This window comes from Lycium ferocissimum, chromosome 8, assembly GCF_029784015.1.
Source record: "Lycium ferocissimum isolate CSIRO_LF1 chromosome 8, AGI_CSIRO_Lferr_CH_V1, whole genome shotgun sequence".
Classification (NCBI taxonomy): Eukaryota; Viridiplantae; Streptophyta; class Magnoliopsida; order Solanales; family Solanaceae; genus Lycium; species Lycium ferocissimum.
In genome coordinates, this window is record NC_081349.1 from 24,137,826 (window position 1) to 24,160,254 (window position 22,429).

At 33.9% G+C, this 22,429-nt stretch overlaps 2 pseudogenes; both read right to left on the bottom strand.

Annotated features, from left to right (window-relative positions):
- Positions 1-473: 473 nt before the first annotated feature.
- Positions 474-4,381, bottom strand: LOC132066153 (LEAF RUST 10 DISEASE-RESISTANCE LOCUS RECEPTOR-LIKE PROTEIN KINASE-like 2.1; annotated as a pseudogene).
- Positions 4,382-10,039: 5,658 nt separating this feature from the next.
- On the bottom strand, positions 10,040-11,282 carry LOC132066736 (rust resistance kinase Lr10-like; annotated as a pseudogene).
- Between the last annotated feature and the right edge of the window lie 11,147 nt (positions 11,283-22,429).

The following is a 22,429-nucleotide window of genomic DNA, read 5'->3' on the forward strand; positions in this document are numbered from 1 at the left end:
GGGCACTTTTCTGCATGTGGGAAGATAAAGCTCTTGTTGTAATAGCTAAAATTCGACTTGTATAGATATATTCTTTTATCCATAACTAGTTTTACGGACACGTGAGTTGCACGTGTAAATCATGCTAATTAGTACAAATATTTTATAATGATAAATAATATTTGAATGTGTGTGATTACCGTTAAAAATTATTATTTTGAAAACCACAGCTATGCGATGAGTAGAGAGACATTTAAAATGAGAGCTTTTGAATCTAATGATCCATAAGGAGACTGTATGGTAAGCCAAAACTTTGACATCCAAATTTTTTACAATGTATGAAAAACTACCTCAAAATTTATTGAAAAAGGTATCATTCTTTTTAGTACATACTAAAAAGGAAAGTGTGTCTTATAAAATGGGACAAAGGGAGTAATAAATTCAGTCCTCAGAAGAAAAACAAAGGCAACAATACCACTTTGAACTAAAACAAAGGCAACAATACCACTTTGGCTAAAAGTTCACAACAAAATAAGACTACACAAAATAATAGCTGACAGATCAACAAATAAAGACTAGGCCAGTTCTACTACCGATGAATCTACCTCTGATCTTGAGGGAGAATATAGGTAAGGCTTGGGAGGAATTTGCATAGAGTTTTGGTTTCCTTCTAACATTTCCACAACCTTGCTCATGGATGGTCGATTTGAGGGATCAGTCTGTATGCACCATAAGCTCACCATCACCATCTTTCTTGCACATTCTTTATCCTCTTCATTCATTATCCCAATTAATTGAAGCTCTTCATCTAGTTCAATTCGTCGATAGAGCCAATGTGGGAAGTAGATTTCACTCGTGCGTTCAACTCCCACATCAACATTTTTTCTTCCTCCAACCATATCTAGAACCATCATTCCGTACCTATAGATGTCAGACTTGTGAGAGACACCTCCCAAGTTTCTGCAAACAATTTCTGGAGCAACATAACCAATAGTCCCTCATGCACCTAACATTGACACAGTGCTCTCCTTTTTCACGCACAGCTCGGCAAGACCAAAGTCTGAGATCTTAGGACAAAAATCATCATCAAGCAGTATATTAGTATATTATGAGGCTTTATATCAAAATGCAAAATTCGAGTGGTACAACCACGATGCAAGTACTCCAATCCTCGAGCAATGCCTAGTGCAATTTGGTACAATATTGGCCAATCCAACTGGCGAACTCTGTCTGATCTTTCCTCATAGATAAACTTTTCAAGAGATCCATTTGGCTTGAATTCATACACGAGTGCTCTTTTGCATCTCTCAAAGAAAAATCCCTCAAGGCTCACGATGTTAACATGTGATGTCCTGTTAATACTTGCCACCTCGTTAATGAATTCTTCACCACTGCCTTCAAGTCTATTCAGAACCTTCACAGCCACAGGACTTCCATTAGGCAGAGTTCCTTTGTACACATAACCACATCCTCCTTGACCTAGTTTGATTTTGAAGCTACCGGTGATTCTTTTGACTTCTGAATAGTTGTATCTTTTTGGAGCATATGACCCATAGTTCTTTAAAAATGCGTCAACTTTTTGGTGATCCTCAGCATTAGATTCCCAAAACCTGAGGTACTTGTACCCCAAAATCTTTTTTCTGAAGTAGAAGAGTAGAATCAATAGTACAATAGTAAGCAAACCAGTGCCTATGGAAAAATTAAATTCATGCACCATCAGAGAATATAAATTAAATTCAATCTGAATGTTTTGTGCACCATCAGGGAAGAAGTCTATGTTTGGCAAAATGCAAATAGTAGGAGATAATATCTGTAGCTCTCTTATAAAGTCACTCAAATTTGTTTTCTAACCAAAAATTCAATCAACTATTGGTATTCTCTTAGAAAGCTACCCAACTTGATTTTTTTATTAAATTTTGCTCACATGAATTTTTTATTTAAATCTAAATTTTTAAGAAATAAAAAGGTACCCATTTTAACTATTTTTATTGATCCACACACTAAAAATATATTGATCAAGACTCTTTTATTGTACCTGCATTCTATCTTAAATCATCCCCTCTCTCAACAAAATTACAATAGATTCCTCCAACATTGATTTCTCAAATTCTCCATTTGTTATGGCCTTTAAGGTTTAAAAATGTTTTTATTCTCTATTTATTATGGCCTTTAAGGTTTAAAAATGTTTCTAAAAACATTTCCAAAAATTAAAACCAAAACAGGGATTGTTTGTTGAAAAATGTTTTTTTTACCGAAATTTCAGACCGTAACTATTTTCAGTATTTTAATAAAAGCAACAAACAGTTGAAAGGAAAAAGATGTCGTCGACGGCTAATACAATTTTTTTTTTTTTTTTTTTAATTTCAAATATTGACGTATCTAAGAATTCCTCGGGTCATGAGGATGATTCCTTGGAGATATACATATTTAGATGGAGTAATTTTATAGCATTATGGGACTTTGTTAAATTGTTAATATAATTGTTGGGTGTGCTTGTATTTAATTTTTTTCATTTAACCATTCAGTATTCAATGTATATTTGACCAATCAATCTGGGTTCACGTTGAATGGGCTTGTTAAGGAAAAATAAGTTTTCCCAAAGTTTAAAAAAAAATAAAAAATTCACCGATTTGCAACTCTGATTTGTCAATTTATGTAAACTAAAAGAGAGAATGAGGATAAAATAAAGGGTCTTGGTCAATATTTTTTTAGTGGGTCAGCTCAAGAGGGCGGGTCAATAAAATGGTTAAAATGGGTATCTTTTTGTATTCTGAAAAATTTGGCTTTAAATAAAAATTTCATGTCAGCAAAATTTAATGAAAATTACTTAAATAGGTTGAATGACTTTCTAAGTGACATACCAATAGCCAAGTGACTTTTGACTTTCTAAGAGAACTACCCTTAGTTCAGTTATAGAGTTTGTCAAGAAAAAAAAAATGAGAGAGAAAAAAATCGCAAGGAGAAAGAATGGCTTCTCAACTCCAATAGCCGCAGTTATCTATCCTAAGGTACTTGTCTCTCAATGTTTAGACATCTTACCACAATGAAGAAGAAAACACTAAATGATATGCATTGAAATTCTGTAATAGGAAAGAACACCGCAGTTAATGGATATTTAGCTACCTGCTGCCAGAGTCAATCCGAACTTCAGTCCGAACTTTCTTCTAGTCGTTTTTGCATCTGAAATAAACATTATGAAATATTATAGATATGTGATATGAAAAGGAGAAAGGACCCTAAGAAATATGCACTAGACCTTGAGCACGTGGATTATTTTCTTGATGACCTTGAGCATGTGGACTATTTGGATGTGTACACCGAAATATGTTGGCTTCATCAGTCTTGCATTGACCTCCGCTATCGTGACATTGGTAACAGTCCTCAGACAGTTTCCATTCTACTAAAAGAAGGGCATTTAACGTTTTGAACACATCACCATCATCTGATATTGAGTCAATTGGCATTTTGATAAGTGAACAGCTGGCAGGAAGATTGCCTTTATCATCTCCGGCAGGCTTGTAGTATATGCTAAAGCCTTTACAGCCATTGTACACTTTATAACCAGCAAAATGATAGTTCTTCTTGGTATTCTTTGGGGTGCTACTACTAGTGTTGTTGCATTTGAAGAAGTCTCGAAACAAGGAGACTAGTCTGAAAGAAATACAAGGAGAGTCTGGAAGGGAGATATTTTTGTTAAAAACCTGGCAGTTGTGTTGTGTCAATGTGGTATAAATCTTGGGGTCCGCGAGCATAACTGTATAATTATACACCTTGGCTAAAAGCATAGTACCAATCTCCTCCAGGAAGCAGTTGGATTCTTGGAAATGGTTTAGCATCACAACCAGAAATGGGCAGTATTCCACAGTTAGGTTGTGTTGAAAGAGAGAAAGGAAAGCTCAGGTCGGTAAGATTTCCACATGAAAAGGACTTTGGACATGTTGAATTACTTCTGCCCTTCGTCTGAACTAAGTAAGAGATCAGAAGAAAGCATATAAAACAAGTGAAAGCCATATTAAGTCCTCCAATCTGAAGAAGAGGAAGATTAGATATGAACTCAGTTGTTCTGCACTTGTGTTTAAAAGCATAGTGGATGTGGAAAAGTTGTAGAGACGTATATTAAGGGCTGTGAGGGAATCTTCAAAGCACCTTCTTGTCAACGGAAAGACTTGAAGTCTTGCATCAATAATTAAGGACATCATTGTCAAGCCTTGTGAAGAGACTGACTTGATATAGCTGAGAATTGCTAAGGGCTTTTCTTCTCTGGGTATGCATCATTTTCTCTACTATTTCCTTTGATTTAAGCTGTCTTCAAGTTCCTCTCCTTTCTGCCCAAACTCCTCTATTATACCTTTTCACTAAAACTTCACCAAACATGCAATAAATAGTAGATATGAATCAATCATCATATCATATCATATCATATATATATATATATATATATATATATATATATATATATATATATATATATATATATATATATATATATTATGTATTATTATAATAGGGGGGAGCCCAAAGTGAACATTTAAAATACCAAATTGCCCTTTAAATGTTGAATGCCTTTTTTACCCTTCAAATAAATACTACACCTATAACGTTTATGTACAAAAAATGTAACCCACATGTATATCTCTTCAATTGCTATCATTATTGTTATGGTCCGCTTTTACGCTCGCGCATAAAAGCTTCACATAACTTTGGCTCTTTATCGTGAACAAACAGAGTCACCACCTAATTTATTGAATGAGAATTAGGAAACCAATTTAAAGATTAATTTTTGAAAACCTTTAAGAAATCCAAAGAACGGATAAGGGTTCTGGTGATCCCCCGAAGAAGGTGTTAAGCACCTTGGTACAAAGGATCGACCAACGACGAATCTATCATTTTATGGCTAAAAATTTGTGTAACTTGTTTGTGAAAAATGTGATTAAGATTCATATGTATAAGGTTTGAAAGAGGCACATTCATGGCTAATTAATTAGAAAAAAGAAGTGTAATTTATTTGAAAAATGAGCCTTAGGGATGTTTTACTTTTGAAAATTATATTTACCATTTCACAAATATCTTCAATTCAATTAATGAATCAAGTCTATAATTTAGCTAATTATGAAGGAATATATCTCTTCAAAATGTTTCCGCCTTATTAAGACTTTAAGTTATAAATATAACTCAACTTTTCATTCCGTTAATGGATTCACTTTTCATAACCCGAAAGATACGACTGAACTTTAAGTTATTTTGAACAACTTATGTATGTCGACCTAGGCTTGATCATTGACCATTGAAATTCCATTTTTTCTACGTTTTTGAAGAAAAAGATAACTGAACTGAAACCGTCGTTTAAATAGCTTAAGTTTAAAAGAATGTAATATTCACTCATTAGCTTTTGAAAACACACCTAAAGTCTTAACCCCAAATTTGAAATTCTAACAAGACTTAGGCGTTTGGCCGTGAAAACCAAATATTTTTCACTTTATTTGGTATTGTGGAGTTGGAGTTGAAGATGGAGTTGTGTTTGATTATAGTTTTTGCAAAAAATATTTGGTTGTTTGAATGTATTAAAAGTGCAAAAAGTGAAAACAAGGTTTTTAGTGTTTTTCAAATTCCAAATATAACCTCAAGTTGTATTTGAAATTTTCATGGCCAAACGCTGATTCCAGAAAAAAGTGAATAATTCTCATGGCCAAACGGGACCTTAAAAAAACGCATTTGCTACCATGTGATACATTTGATGTCTAAATCTTTTTTTTAAAAAAAATACTTTCTTCTTTAAGAACTTTCAAGAAAACTATTGTATTTTGGTCTTTGAACAATAGGTGATAAAAATTTATCATGAGATGCATTTAATTTTAGCAACTAAGATTCACATTCTGCTTCGGGGATTCATCTGGTTAGAAAATAAAAACAAAGTAAAATGTTAGTCATGTAATACAACCAAAATACACAAAGGAACTGAAGTAGAGTAGAGAAAAAGTAACTAGATGGGCCTGGCCCATTTTGTGCCGCTCTTCATTTTTGGAGCTGCGGGACTGCTGCTGCATATTGATTGGGAAACTGCCCACTCTTGCCATTTTGTGATCATCTAGATAATAAGGATGGGGCTGACTTGAGGAGGTTGAATGTTATGTCGGGAAGGGAGTCCATTGGACTCGTTTCGGGCGAGTTTATGCATAAATAAAGAGAAGGAAAAGATTAGCGAACCTATATAAGTTAACTAATAGGAATTACTATGATTAATGACAACTTAAATATAAGGGCTATTCATATCAGCTGAAGACATAGCACGATATGGAGTAGCTATTTTAGTCGACAGGAAGTCACAAGTTAGCCCATAATGCAACAAACAAAGTAATCAGCAAAACAACAGCTTATGGCCCCAAATACACCAGCGAAATGGCCCAAAATACCCCAGCGAAATGGCCTAAAAAGGCAGTAGCAGATGGCAAAGAAATGCAGCAGCAAAGAGCCAACGAAATGCAGTAGCAAATAGTAAAAAAAATGCACTGACGAATAGCACAACACAACCACGAATCAAGCAATCAAGTTTAAATATAACACACAATGAGTTCGAAGATAAATTGAGTTAAAGTTAAAGATGATGAATAAACGATCTTATCAGTTCTTTGAATCCAAAACCACACAGTTCAAACTAGTTTAGGAATGCAGTAAAGAAGGTATCTTACATGTAGGCAAGCACATCCTTTTATACCATACTAAATACAAAGATAAAAAAACTTCCGAAACTGAATAAAATTGAGCTGTTTTTATTCTTAAGAGATAGGCAAACAGAGTTTCGTATGGGGCATGATCATTTAAACTGAAATTACATTGGAGCCTTTGAATTTAAGAACACAAGATTACAACTATATGTTATTCTCAGAAAACACACAAGTGAAGGTCAAATGCACATCCCAATAGCTTAAATCAGATACACTAATGGTTTAAAAGGAAATTCTTTCAGAGGACTCTAGCCAAACTAAAGTAGAACACCAACTGAGTTAGCAAATCAATTAGACACTCACTGATATGAAGTAAAGACTGACTTTAAGTTAATTTGAGCATACTGAGATCTTAACATCGACATCAAAGTTCTATTCTTAAGAAAGAAGACCAGCAATCTCGTTTAAGCTACGCTTAGATATGAAATTACAGGAAACTACTTAAAGAAGAAAATATAAACAACTCATGCTCATGGTGATTATGATCATTTTCATTATGACTTAAGTAGCAATATCCATTTTATGCAATTTCAATTTTTTTTTTTTGAATATGTTATTACAATGTCATCACTCATCTCATATTTTGTGTTATTTTCTTAAAAAACACCTTAATTATATAGTTGCATCTTACTATGACTAAAGAAATATTTGAAATAAAAGTTATATGTTTTATATGAAGATTCCCCCCCCCCCCCCCCCCCCCAAAAAAAAAAAAAAACTGAAAAATCAAAAAACCAGAGGTGAAAAACACGACTTATGTTGGTTTGGTCTTATAGATTTTAAAACCCGACACAATTGATTTGGTTTGGTATTTGAAAAATCCAAACCAACTCAGTCCATGTACACAGTATTATGTAATGTTTTTGATTTGGAATTACTTCCATATTCGAGCCCTTCAATTTATACTGATGCAAAATATGCTTTGGGTGAGTTATGGTCTCTCAAGACGGATAACTATTTTTGGTGAGTGTTATTTTATATACGGAAAAGGCTCAAATATGCCATCGAACTATCGGAAATGGCTCATCTATGCCACTCATCAATAGTTTGGCTCATTTATGCCATCGCCGTCACCAAAATGGCTCAATCATGTCACTTTTCATTAAATTGGGGTCGGTTTTTTTTATTAATTTGGGATTTAAAATTGGGCTGGTTTAATTAAACAACATGGACCTCTAATTGGAGGCCACATGTCATATATGGTATTGTAAATGAGCCATTTTGGTAATGGCGATGGCATAAATGAGCCAAATATTAACGAGTGGCATAATGAGTCATTTTCGATAGTTCAATGGCATGTTTGAGCCTTTTCCGTTTCATATAAGGATTTGATTGTCATTTTATTCTCTATTTTGGGCTTAGTGGATGTTTTATATCAGGTATGCATACCGTATTAATGTTTATTGGATGAGTCATGGCCTTTTAACATGTTGCTGATGATTATGCAAACGATTGTTTATTACAAGCAGTGACTTTGATTCAAACTCCTACCGAAAGATGTTATTGCTATGGATTCCTTCAACTTGTATTTCAAATGATTATAATTATCAAAAACTACTCGCAGGCTGCAGATTAAGTGTCTAATTCACTTATTTGTATGGTGGAATCAACTTCAGAATCCTCAGATAAATTTCAAACAGGCAAACATTTGGAGGCCTTTTCTTTAATATAGTCTTTCTTCCTATTGAGTTTGCAGTTGTCTTTATAAGATTTTCTGCAATATCCTCTGTCCCATTTTCATGCAGAAACGAAAGGTCGTGAGAAGTACAGTTCACTTCAATATAGATTTCCAGCATTTATTTCAAGAATTGTATGTATAAACTTTTAAGGACTTCTCTTCTCTGGTCATGCATCATTTTCTCTTTTTTCTTCTTTGATTCAAGCTGTCTGTTTCTTTCTGTGTTTGGTCACTATCATATGTAGTTAAAATCTTATATCTATTCAATTATGGCATATTCTGCGATGCCTATGGTATATGTGATGCCTTCTCATTGTAAATAGAAAAAATGTAGCTGTTTACACTAAATGCTGTGAGGGGATTTTCCTAAATCAGGCACTTCTCTGCATGTAGCAAGATAAAAATCTTGTAGTAATAGCTAAAATTCGACTTGTAAAGATATATTCCTTTATCCATAATGATTGTTATGTTACCCTTTCTATTAGTCTTAATGATTGTTATATTACTCTTTCTGTTAGTCTTTTCTCCGTTTGATAAGACACACTTACAACTCATAATATACTTAATTCAATTCTTAAATATTTAGATTCTTAAATATCTAAATTAACTTCAATATAATTAGGCAATATTAGCTCTAAAACTGCAAAGGTATCAAACAAATTGGGACGACTGGACCACTTGATTCTTGGAGCTTCAATTTACAAAAAGACATGGTTTTTCCACAAATAACACCCAATCATCTATACATGTAGGAAGCTCATGGGTGCACCAAGAAGAAATAAGAGAGAATTGGCTATTCCTCAAGTGCACAAAGTCTTTCTCTAGTCCCTCAAAAGCTCTCTGATTCCTCTCTCTGCATATGATCCACAGAAATGCTAGAGGAGCAACATCTCATGCCCAACATATCTCTTTCACAATGCCCAGGATCACCCACTCAAGTCTGAACCATCTCAGAATTTCCCACCATAAACATGAAGCTATCTGACAATGTATAAGGAGGAGATTCACATCTTCTCCTAATTCTTAGCCCATGAAATACCAACCGACACAGGTAATCTTTTTCTTCCTCAAATTCTCCACCGTCAAGATCACCCCCTCGTAGCTAGCCAAGTGAAAAAAAACACCTTTCTCGGTACCCTAGGGATCCATACCGATATATGTGAAAAAGCGAACTCTCATAATACGGCTTCACTGAAAAGACACCATTTCCCCTGCCCCCATCTCCTTGCATCAAGACTATACATAGTAGTTTTTCTTCTTTTTTCTAGTTCAGCACTGGCACTTACTTCTCGGGGTAATTGACTTAATAGTTGATCTACTTCTGCAAATTGTTACTAGAAAGGAGAATGCATATCTGATTTCCTGTGGAACAGTTCTTGAATTCCTTTAGGAAAATAACAGATCTTTTAGCATCCAATCATTAAGAAAAAAACATGAATTTGCACCTCCTCATATTCAAGGACACCTAAGCACCTCGGGTACTAGACCTGCCACCATCTTCAAGGAGAAGTGCGCTGAGAAAGTACTCCCTCCATCGCGATTTATTTCTTAAATTCCGTGCCCAGTCAAATTACATCACATAGAAACTAAGGAAGGACAAAATATAAAAATGTCATTCTTTTTGGGATAGACTAAAAAGGAAAAGTGTGTCTCATAAAATGGTACAAAAGGAGTTATAAATTCAGTAGTCGAAGAAAAATAGAGGCAACAATATCAACTTTTGCTAATAGTTCCCAACTAAATAACACTACACAAATAACAGCAGATCAACGAATAAAGATTAGGCCAATTTACTGTTGATGAATCAACCTCTGATCTTGTGGGTGAATATAAGTAAGGCCTTGGAGGAATTTGCAAATAGTCTAGGTTCCGTTCTAACGTTTCCACAACCTTGCTCATGGATGGTCGATTTTCCGGATCAGTCTGTATGCACAATAAACTCAACATCACCATCTTTCTTGCACATTCTTTCTCCTCTTCATTCATTATCCCGATTAGTTGAAGCTCTTCGTCTAGTTCAATTCTCTGACAGAGCCAATGAGGAAAGTAGATTTCACTCGTGTGATCAACTCCCACATCAACATTTTTTCTTCCTCCAACCATTTCTAGGACCATCGTTCCGTAGCTATAGACGTCAGACTTGTGAGAGACACCTCCCAAATTTTTGGAGCAATATAACCGATAGTCACTCGTGCACCTAGCATTGACACTATACTCTCCTGTTTCATGCGCAGTTTGGCAAGACCAAAATCAGAGATTTTAGGACAAAAATTGTCATCAAGTAGAATATTATGAGGCTTTATATCAAAATGCAAAATTCGAGTGGTACAACCACGATGCAAGTACTCCAATCCTTGAGCAATGCCTAGTGCAATTTTGTATAGTATTGGCCACCCCAATTGGCGAACTGTGTTAGATCTTTCCTCATAGATAAACTTTTCAAGAGATCCATTTGGCATGAATTCATATACTAGAGCTCTTTTGCGTCCCTCAAAACAAAATCCCACAAGGCTCACTATGTTAACATGCGATGTCCTGCTAATACTTGCCACCTCGTTAATGAAATCTTCACCACTGCCTTTTAGTTCATTTAGGACCTTCACTGCCAATTGACTCCCATCACGCAAACTTCCTCTGTAAAAATTACCAAATCCTCCTTGGCCTAGTTTGTTTTTGAAGTGACCGGTGATTTGTTTGATATCTATATAGTTGTATCTTTTTGGAGCATACGACCCATAGTTCTTCAGAAATGCTTCCATATTCCGGTGATCCTCAGCTTTAGATTCCCAAAACATGAGGCTTTTGTGCCATAAAATCTTTTTTCTAAAGCAGAAAAGCAAAATCAAGATCCCAGAGCAACAGAAAATTGCAACTGCCGGAAAAAAAAAAATGAAGTCATACACTGGGAACTACTAAAATATTTGCAAAAGAGAAATCTTGAATAGCAAAATGGAAAAAGCAACTAAGAAATTTTCAGGGCCAGGTGCGGATATTACACCATATATATAAGGTATTTTTTTTTTCATGTTTTATGTACATATATAAATTTTGAACACCCTATTCATGTTTTATGTATATATATAGATTTTGAACATCCTAAAAACAAGAGAAGAGGTTGGTTCAGTAGTCTAGGGTGTTCAAAATTCACCTTGAGTTTTCAAGTTCGAATCCTAATCACTACATTTTTATTTTTCGAACCCCTCAGTGAAAATCCTAAATCCGCCACCGTTCAAGAAAGTCACAGATTTCAGAGAAGAAGAAAGAAGATGTAGTTGCATGCGGCTGTGACCAACCAGGTTGTCCGAAGAAGCTTTCTACGACCTGTAACCACTGTAAACAATGAAAATGTAAGTTGGACCAAGCAAAAACAAAACCAAAATCTTAAATATGAACCATGAAAAAAGCTCTTTACCTTTGTTGGTATTAGACCAAAGAAAGTTGCTAGTAATATTATCAGTTTGACACTTGCCTCCTGTATAATAACATTGATTACACTCATCCGACACAGTCCATGCTAGTACAACTTCATCAATTAACAGATCAAATAAGCCACTATCATTTGATTTTGCTTCTGAATTTGATTCCAAATGTAACCGAATAAGTGAACAGCTACTAGGAAACTGGAATCCTGGATAATGATAGACTGAGGTGTTATAGTATAATAGCATGAAACTTTGGCAGCCACTGTAGTTTTGATAACTTGGGAAAGAGAAAAATTCTTCAGTGTACTCTTCTGGCTACTGCTGCATTTGAACAAAGCGTGGAGAGGTCAAATCTATATGTGATTGAAGTAGAGATAGGGGGAGAGAGATTTCTAACAAAAGTTATGCAGCTTTTGTTCTTCAACAACTTTTCAAGAATGGGGTCCTTAAGTCCGATAGAAAAGTCTCGTTTCCAAGGAGCTTGATATTTCACCCCTTCTAATTCAACTGTGGCAAATGGACTAACTCATTCATGGGAACGTGCGTTGCACGTTTATCCTAAAACTAGGTAATTTACCTGCGCTTCGCGCGTTCATAAATGACCTTATAAAATTTGCAATTAATTCTCTCTTAATATTAGAATATTTACAACAACAAAAAGGTAAATTCTAGTATAAAATATTTCAATTTCATGACTCACACTACTGTCATTCCCAAGAACTTCATGATGTGAAGGCTACCTAAAATCATCACCTATAAAGATTAATGAACAGTTTAAATAAGCTAGCTCTGTTAATAAGCAGCATGAAAAAATTATGGCTAATGAGGAAATGTAGATAAAAAAAATTAAAAAAAATTGAATTCAATAAACAACCGCAGTGTATTCTTCCCAAAAAAAAAAAAAAAATCTTATCAACACATTAAAGAAAAGTTGAATAGCTAAAGTGTACTAAAAACAGGTTAAATATATAATGAAAATGGAAAACAAAGTACAGGAAAATAAATGGATGCAGTTAAGATCTTGAGTCTCAAATGAAAGTAAGGAACAATCCGAATACCAACGTACTTACAAACTACAATTGCATCTTAATAATTTTGTATCCTATATCAAGGTCCCCAGTATGCCACGAAGCCAAGTTAATAATTTTCCAACTGTTTAACAAATTGCAATTGCATCTTAATTTGTATCATATATCAGGTTCCCCCCAATATGTGAAGAAGCCGCTATATTAGTTTTGCCTACCATTTAAAAATCATCCATCAATCTGGGGGGAAATAACCTTGTGTTCTTTATTATTGTTTCGAAGGGAAAATAACTACAGTTGACACCCTAACGTTTATGATTACCTTGGATTATTTATAACACACTCAACCTTTATTTTGGGGGTTGGGAGGGGGGGGGGGCTATTACCCTCTCCGGTTATATTTTTGTGTATTTTAGACACCATTATCAGGTGGTTACTAAGTGACCTCGAATTTTTTCCACGTAAGTGCGACACACGCGCCTAATAAAGGCCAGAAAGCCCTTAATCTTTCATTTACACCAAACCAACACCAAAAAAATAAAAAAAAAATAAAAAATCGTACACCATAGAAGGGGCATGACCAAAATCTTCTTCCGGGATTGTTAAGAGTCCAAGAAATCGGCATTTTCAGTAATACCCCGTGATGGAATCGCACCTTAAGCTTCATCTTTGGATCTTTATTATCAGTACAGAGCTTATTCAACTCTGATTTCACCTCTTTCATAAAGAACCCTAGACAGAAATTTTAGTGAAATTAATTAGAAGAAATTCAGTGAAATATAAGATATAAATAAAAGAGGAGAAAAAATTTACATAAAGATTAGCTTACCACTTGAATCCATTAGCTAATTTGAAGGTTTTTTATTGAAGTTCTAAGCAAAAATGGAGTCCGAATTGGGTCAATAAAAGGGTAAATGAAGAGGGATTTGTTTTTTTACCGTTATTTGCGCCACATGGCAAAAAAATTAGAGGTTGAGGCCAGTTCGATATACTTATCACGCGCTCCTCGATCGTGTTCTCACGTTCCAGGCACATCACCTGATAATGGCGTCTAAAATACACAAAAAATATGACCAGGGAGTAATAGGCCCCCCCAACCCCCCCGTAAAGGTTGAGTGTGTTATAAATAATCCGGCCAAACGTTAGGTGCACTATAGCTATTCCCTTGTTTCGAACATATTGAAATCTTTTTTCTTCTAGTGTCATGTAGCCGTTCTGAATGAGCTGATGCAACAGTCTACCAACTTGTAGAAGAATATGCCCTTCATTAAGTCTTTGTTGTATCCTGTATAGTAGAACTATCTCATTGTCAAAAAGATATCCAAGTATGTATTGTCTTCGTCATACATGGGTATTAATCTTCTAAGTCCTCAATGGGAACCTGGAGAGGCTTTCCTTCACATAAGTCAAGGAGGCAATTCGACCAGTCCGCACTTATTATAACTATGTCGTTGTAAATCTGAATGCACAACAAAAATCCCGGGAAAAGGCCAATTTGATCCATCTCAGTTAGTTCTAAAGTAGTCGAGTCATTACAGGTTTTTGAACTTGCATAACGAATTGCCTCAACTGGTTGTTTACCAATAGCAAGAAAATGTAAAGTTAGTCTAGAAACTCATTCAAATCTATATTTAGACTATTTTCTTCGCACACGCCCATTTGTTTTCCTAAATAAAATTCGAAGAATTTTTTAGATGAGGAAGATCCGAGAATACAAATAACTATGCCTAAATATCATTACAGAGCAACTTTGTCGCTGTTAGCTTGCCTCGGTGTCTTGGTGGACAATCATGGTTGGTTGATTGAGACCAAGTTAAAACAGGGTGCGGGGGAAAAAATAACTCACTATAGATTGACTTTGAATATCGGCGACTAGGTGTGTACATGGATCGGGTTGACTTGGGTTTTTTAAATACCAAACCAAATCAATCGCATTGGATTTTTAAATCTATAGACCAAACCAAACCAACAAAATTGGGGGTTTTCAACTTCGGGTTTTCTCGGTTTTGCGGGATGCTTTTTGGGTTTTTTTTTTCCGATGAAGTCTTCATACAAAACATATAACTTGTACTTCAAATATTTCTTTAGTTCTAGTAAGATACGATTATCTAATTAAGTTATTTTTTAAGAAAATAACACAAAATGTGAGATGACAGATGACATTGTACTAAAATACTTAGCAAAAAAAAAAAGTAATTAAATTGCATAAAATAAATTGATCATAATGTAAAAGTCACAAGTCATGCTATAATAAATACGGCTAATGTATACGCCATATAGAAAATGATCATAATCTAAAAGCACTAAGTCATGCTAAAATAAGTACGGTTAGTAAGTATTAATTACATGACTAAATATTAAAGAAAAACTAAAATTAAGTTATGTATTTTCACTGTTTAAATCAATATAAAACTAAAGAATAGATATCTAACATTATTGTCATTCCTAGTATTAGAATTGAATTTCTTTCGTTAGCATTAGTATTGATTTGATTTTTTTGAGTTACTAATTCTATGGGCTATATAAAACTTATTGGACCATTCAAAATCCTAATTCCAAGCTTGAAATAATATGTTAAAAGACAACAAATGATGAAAAAGTTTAAGAAATATTTATAAATTACATTTTTTTTTTATGTATAAAATATTTTTGAAATTTTATATATATAATGTTAGGTTAGTTTGATTCGGTTTTACTTTTTTAAGTTAAAATCAAATCAAACCAATAGTGGTCCTTTTTTTTTTTTTTTTTTTTTTAAACCAAACCAAGTCAAACCAAAATAGTAATCAATTTTTTTCTCCGTTTAGTTCGGATTATTGATTTGGTGCGGTTTGTCGGTTTCCTTTATACACCCCTATCGGCGAGCATCTTCCTTTTTTCCTCCCTTTCACCATTTTCTTTGGCCTTTGAGTCTTCGCCCCGTTGTTTTATTCTGTCCCCCGCAAGGGAAGATTGTATCAGATGACCAAATTGAAAATAGTCAACGTCTCTTTTCAATATGAGATTGGTTCTGTGATGAGTAACAAATACTTACACAATCAGGTCATTTCTAAGGTAATTACACATAAATAACCGTTATTCAACATGATGGAAAATATTGTACTAACTTACTATTATGGGTTAAATTACATTGCTAATGTTTACACAATGAGTGTATTATAACTTAACAAAACAACAGTTTAATTTTTGATGTGTGCTTACCTTCTTGTTCCAATTAGTTGGAAGGACCACCATGATGAAGACCCATTTTGAATAATCATATCTGCAACCATTCCATACCAAATTCCCTGAAAATCACGTAAACGACAGTGTCTTAGAATAAGAAGCTTCAGATCTTCATATGCGATAGCGGAAACTGATTGTAAGTGCTATCAGCAGGAAAGTCTTTTCAAGTGAAGACAGAAAATCATACCTTAACACCTATTCTTTATTTGAATGGTTGTAACCGTTCAATGAACCGAAAGTTAGGCATTTTTCATTAATCCAACAGTTACCTTCTGATTATTATAAGAACAATAATTTATTTGGGGGGGGGGGGAGAGAGAGTAAGTAAGAAGGATGAAAGAAGTGACCCTTGGACCACCAAAGGATGTGGTGCAGCGAATGGGCTGCTCCTCCCTTAATCAGAAGTCTCGGGTTCGAGCCCTGCATATGCAAAAATCCTTGGTAGGGAGTGCTTCCCCCAGAATAGGGCCCTACGCGGCGCGAATCCGGATATAATCGGGCTCCAATGCAGGTATCGGAAATCGGGTGAGAAACAAAAAAAAAAAAAAAAGAAGAAGGAGAAGTGACGCTTGGGTTTTTGGGTAAAAACTATTTTAGTCCTCCAACTTTACTTTACAAATCAAAGACCTTCCCCAACATTGAACAATCGACATTTCCATCCCTTTATCTCAACTTCCGGCCATTGACGGTAACTTTATATTATTTGACCGATCATCAAAGGGGTAAAACGGAATTTCACTTATATTTTTAATTAATTAGTGATTACCATAACTAATAATATATATTTTCTGAAGTTTCCTCCGTTAATTAATTCTAACACTTTTTGCCGTCTTCAATTTTTCTCCACATCCGAAATGAGTTCTTCATATTTCCAGAGAACCTTTCAAACCCTGGTAAACAATTGTTCGTGGTTACAAGGGTTTGAACGGTGGAAATATGAAGAAATGATTAGGCTATGGAAAAATTGAAGATGGCAGAAAGCATTAGAAATAATTAATGGAGGACACTGTGAAAAAAATATATATATTATTAGTTATGGTAATCACTAATTAATTAAAATTATAAGTGAAATTTCGTTTTACCCCTTTGATGATCGGTTAAATAATATAAAGTTACCGGTCAATGGCCTAAAGTTGAGAGATGGGGATGAAAATGTCGATTGCTCAATATTGGGGGAGGTCTTTGATTTTTAAAATAAAGTTGGAGGACTAAAATGATTTTTACCCTTGGGTTTTTACAATTGACTACAATTTTCTTTGGCTAAGCGTAATATGCTTCATTAACATCGTGTTTGTTGGATTTTAACTAATCGTTAAGTTTATCTGCAAAGTGATGCCTACTGGGCGTGTCCTTTGGATTGTGTCTAATTATTGTGGCTTTTGAGTTTTCAATAGACGACACATATTAAATGCGAAAATCAGGAAAAAATTGAGAAAAAAGATAAATGGATTTTTTGGCTTTAGAGAGTGCCATGATGAGGCCTATGTACAACAATTTTATATATAGATAAATATATAGTAAAAAATTAATACCGCAAATGAACATAAATAAAATGAAAAATAAATAAAATATTGAGCATAATAAGCTCATATAGAAAATGAATGGAGATAAACATGGGAAAGGAGAATATATAACATAGAGAAATGGAGATTGTGCACCATTTTTTTGCACGGATAGCCCTTCTTTTGGGGTGGTCTTTAAATTTTGCCCCTCATATATGTGGTCTTTAAGTTTTGCCCTTCAATTGGAAAGGTGGGGTGAATACCTAAGGTTCTGGGTTCAAACCCCTGCTCAGGCATAAAAAAAAAAAAATCGCAAGGCAGGGCTGGGGGCGTGTATGCCGGATCCGGCATACAATCCTTAAGGAAAAACTAAAGTTATGTCCTTAAGGAAAAACTAAAGTTATCCCAACTTGGCATAATTAAAAGTTTACCCCATAAGGCAGAATTTTTCCTTAAGGCATAGTTTAGTTATGCCTTATGGGGTAGACTTTTAGTTAAGGCATAACTAAAAGTATGCCCCCATAAGGCAAGAACTTTTCCTTAAGGCATAGACTTTGCCTTCGAAGGCAAACTTTTAGTTATGCCTTAAGGAAAAGTTCCGCCTTATGGGCATACTTTTAGTTAAGGCATAATTAAAAGTTTACCTTGAAAAAAAAAAAAAAAACTCAAGGCAAAGTCTGCCGGAGGGGGCATAGTGAAATTCGAACTCTGCCTTGCGATTTTTTTAAAAAAATTTTTGACTGAGCGGGGGTTCGAACATGATAATGTCCAAATCCAATCCTCAAAGAGAAAGTGTACACGGTCGTATGCAATATAATTTACCCAACTATGAGTCGGGATCGATCCCACAAGGAACAATATACTAGGCGATTTAAACAAGTAAGGAATTATCACTTTCTACGCTAAGCCAAACACTTGATAATATTTTGGTTTTTGAGAAAATTATACCTAATGCGAAAATATAAACTAATCTAGAAAGCGGGTAAAATGATCAATGGCCACAAGTATGGATACAAAGGAAATTACGCTCAAGTAACGATCCAATGTATTTCACAATTTTACAACTAAGAGTGAGTTTATGCTAAGTAGATAATGGTTTCTAAAATCTCATCGAAAGTCTTCCACCCAAATCAATGAATTTCACTCTAAGCAAATATCAAGTACAACCAATTGAATCTCAAGTGACTTTCCTATTCCTAGCTCAAGTTATTAGATGAGGTTTAAAGCCCCAAATTCTTGTTAATTAATCTTTCCCAATCTCAATTTTTCTCTTCCGAGCTCAAATCGAAGTAAATGGGCGGGTCTTAGGGTTAGCTAATCCCTTAAGAAACATTAAAGAACAAGATTAACTAAAACAACATTAACTCACTTCATTAGGAATAAAAATCATTCAATACACAAGCAAAACAAGAGTTTCAATCCAAACTTTAACAATGTATACTTCCATAAACAAGTTTCAAGTATAGAAATGAAATACTACACACTTAGATATTCAATGCATAGCAAGGAATTGAAGAAATGAGTAAAAAGGTAAGAAATTTCTCATCAAAATCTTCAAATCTTCAATCCCCAAGTGTGGTGTAAAACCCTAGTCTCCAAAACTTGTGTTGAATGGCCAAAGATGAGTTTTACAAAACCCTAAAAGAGTATTTATAACATTCCCAAACGGGAACAAATTATGGACAAAAATACCTTGGGTGTCATACATGCTAATCACATCTGGTGTCACATGTGCAACATGCCAGTCGCATGTTGCACCAAACTATAGCATGTTGTGCATATGCAAGCAGCTGTGGTGCAGCACATGCTGCAGCAAGTGCCGCTCGCATGCACAACATGCTACTCACATGTGGTGCTCGCCTGTGCTGCACCAACAATCTTCAATTGCTCATATCTCTATCAGCACAAGCTGCAACAAGTGCTACTCGCATGCACAACATGCTGTTCGCATGTGCTGCTTGTTCTATTTTTTTTTTTTGGCTCCATTTTGCTCCGTTTTGTTCTCCGGACATCTTATCCTACAAAACGACATAAATACATGAAAAATAACACCAAAAGTGCTTGAAGAATCACAAAAGCTTAAGGAATTAGCATCGAATATTCCGTAATTTCACGGCACATCAGAACCTGGAACCCATGGGTTTTAGCCGAAGGGCAAAATTTAAAGACCACAAATATGAGGGGCAAAATTTAAAGACCACCCCAAAAGAAGGGAAATTCTGCGAATTGCCTCGTGTTGTTTGGTTGCACAAGTGTAATTATACAGTTGGTTTAATTTACAAATAAAATTTAATTATAAAAAATTTAAAATTAATATTTAAAAAATGTTTACCTTTATAAATGATATTAAATTAGTTATTTAATAACACATTGTTTCTTGAAAATATATTAATTAAAAATCATATATTTGCAACTAATATTGTAAAAAAATAATTGATATATATTTTTCAAATTAATAATATTTAATTTTAATTAATTATAAAACTTAAAAAGAAGACTTTTTTTAGAACGTCATGGATTGAATGTTTGACAAAAAAAATAATATTTATAAATATAATGCCATAATATTATTCAAATGTTACACAAAAAATTCATCAAATGTAAGTAAAAAATAAACAACATGCAATGTGAAAGCAAATAACTTTAAAAAGAAAATATAACCTAAATTCAAAATTCAAAAGAAAAAGTTTAACCTAATATTCTTATGTCAAATTCCAATATTACATAAGTAAGTTTCAACGTAACTTAAGTAAATAATTCAAAAGAAAGGGAAAATATAAGTTTATAACTTCATTCACAACGAAATTCTACTTTAATAACGTCACTCGTTATATGCCAAGTTTGTTAATGACTCATTCTTTCCAATATTAAGAGGTATAGTTTCATAAATTAGAATAATACCACGGTTATACTAAACGAATAAAGAAAAAATACGAGCAATTACATGGAACCACAAGAAGTAAAGGTTGAGAATGAGAAGAAAGGAAATGAAAAATAAACAATATAAAAAGAAAAATACATTTTAAAAAATAAAAATAATTAAAAAGTATAAATAAATAAATAAATTAATTAAAAATCAAAAGAAATTAAAATAATAGAAATTAAAATAAATTAAAAATAAAAAGAAATTAAAATAAACAAAAAAGTAACTATGTAATTACATGGTGTAATTACACTCAATTCTATAACCCCCCCCCCCCCCGCCCCAAGAATTAGAGAGTGTAATAACACTCTCTGAATTACACCCAATTCCCACCTAACTGCGTAATTAATTGGTCAAACAAACAGGTCAAACTGTGTAATTACACCCAATTCCAATTACCTGGGTGGCTTTCCAAACAGGCCCTTAAACTTCTTTAATCTATCACATAAAATATGAGTAATTGTAACACATAAATATGACTATAATTACAATTAGTGTAGTTTTAAGAGCATAATAAAAGGAGGTAGCTTAAAAGGTTGAATGCATTATTGCTTTAATTTACCTTTTTATTATTTATTATAATGCAGATTTACTTTTTTTTATCCAAAAATATTATATAAGAATAGTGTTCAATTAAAGGGAAAAAAGAATATAAAAATTCATCAACCTTTAATAGGCATTTTAGTAATTCAACTTTTAACTTAGAAGCTTCCCACTTGGGCACGCGGGTTGCGCGTGTACCCATGTCAATGTGCAACTTTTTAAAAGAATATGTTCGAGTTACAAAACAAAGACAAGAAAATTGTTATGTTCTGCTAAATAATGAATGTAAACCCCTGTTTAGCTAACTCAATGTCTCATTATCGAAAAAAAAAATGTAACCTTACCCCTAAAAGTTTTGGAATTAGCCCTTTTATGTATATAGCCGATAGTATTAAATTTCAAGGATGATCATCAAGCTATTGCCCTTTTTGTTAATTCATCTTCTTGCACCAAAAATGTCGTTACGTCATTTACGTGAACAGTTTATTAAAATTTTGGTTTGACTTTTATACGTTGACTATTTTTCTATACTCTTGAGATGCAAAAAGCAATTAAGCAAGTATAGGGTATTAGTAAGATAGAAGTATTAGCGGTTTTTTCAACCGAAGAAATCATGCTAATAATTTGATACCAGAAAGTGCTTTCTCTATGTGGTGTAACTAACAATTCAATGCTAACAAGGGACGGAGTTGCAAGATTGGAATTCTATTTGGCATGTGGAATACAATTTACAAAAAGCAGATTACATTAAGACACATAGAAAGAGATGCTTACATTATTAGAAAGGTAAATTATATGGAAAAACACAAAGTGCATATGAAAGAAGAATAACTTCTTATTGAATTTCTAACGTCATAATGGCTAAAACTTTACAACACCAAACTTTCACAATTGCATAATGAACTTTTTAAAACTATTGGAAATGAAATTACAAAAGAATGAGAATGTTCAAGTGAGAATGGCTGAAAGACAAATCACTTCCTACTCTTTTTTTTTTTTTTTTTTGGGGGGGGGGTCATAAACAAGCATTTTATTAACCAAAGTAGAGTTATGTAAGCGTACGGGTTCCTAGAATATCAACTTGGTCTTGGACATACGTCCCAAGGTACCAATAACATCGGCTATCAAAATTAAGCAAAACAGATACTCGGAGAGACAATGACATATAGTAATTCAATTAAGCAATTCTCTTCGCTAATCTGGGCTTCAAACTTCCTGGACAATCACTTCCTACTTTAATTTGTTGCTATTAAACGCACTGCACGTCATCCATCTTTGTGAGTTGGTGTTGTTCTCTCAATCTCATCTTCAATACTGCATACACAAATATTCAAAAAAATTGACAATTCACCTCACATGGATAATATGACTTTACTCAGTACGTGCGGCCGTATCATGATAAACTGCTCA